The sequence below is a fragment of the Arachis ipaensis genome, chromosome B02 (assembly GCF_000816755.2).
Source record: "Arachis ipaensis cultivar K30076 chromosome B02, Araip1.1, whole genome shotgun sequence".
NCBI classification, from domain to species: Eukaryota; Viridiplantae; Streptophyta; class Magnoliopsida; order Fabales; family Fabaceae; genus Arachis; species Arachis ipaensis.
This window is the reverse complement of record NC_029786.2, coordinates 82,752,135-82,752,368: the sequence shown is the minus strand read 5'-3', so window position 1 is coordinate 82,752,368 and position 234 is coordinate 82,752,135.

Genomic DNA, 234 nt, shown 5'->3' with positions numbered 1-234 from the left:
GTATTATCTATAAATTTTTCTTTTTATTTATTTTTTATTAAAATTTATAAATCTGCAACTCAAGTCTTCATGAAATAAATTTTTAATTACATCACATGATTTAGTTGAAAATTTCAATGTGAGAGTAAAGATATTTCGGTATTAGAGTGAAGACATTTCGGTGTTACTCTTTAGAAATTTATGTGTTGTTTTATATTTCAGATACGTCATCGTCTTCTTATACGAAAATATCAT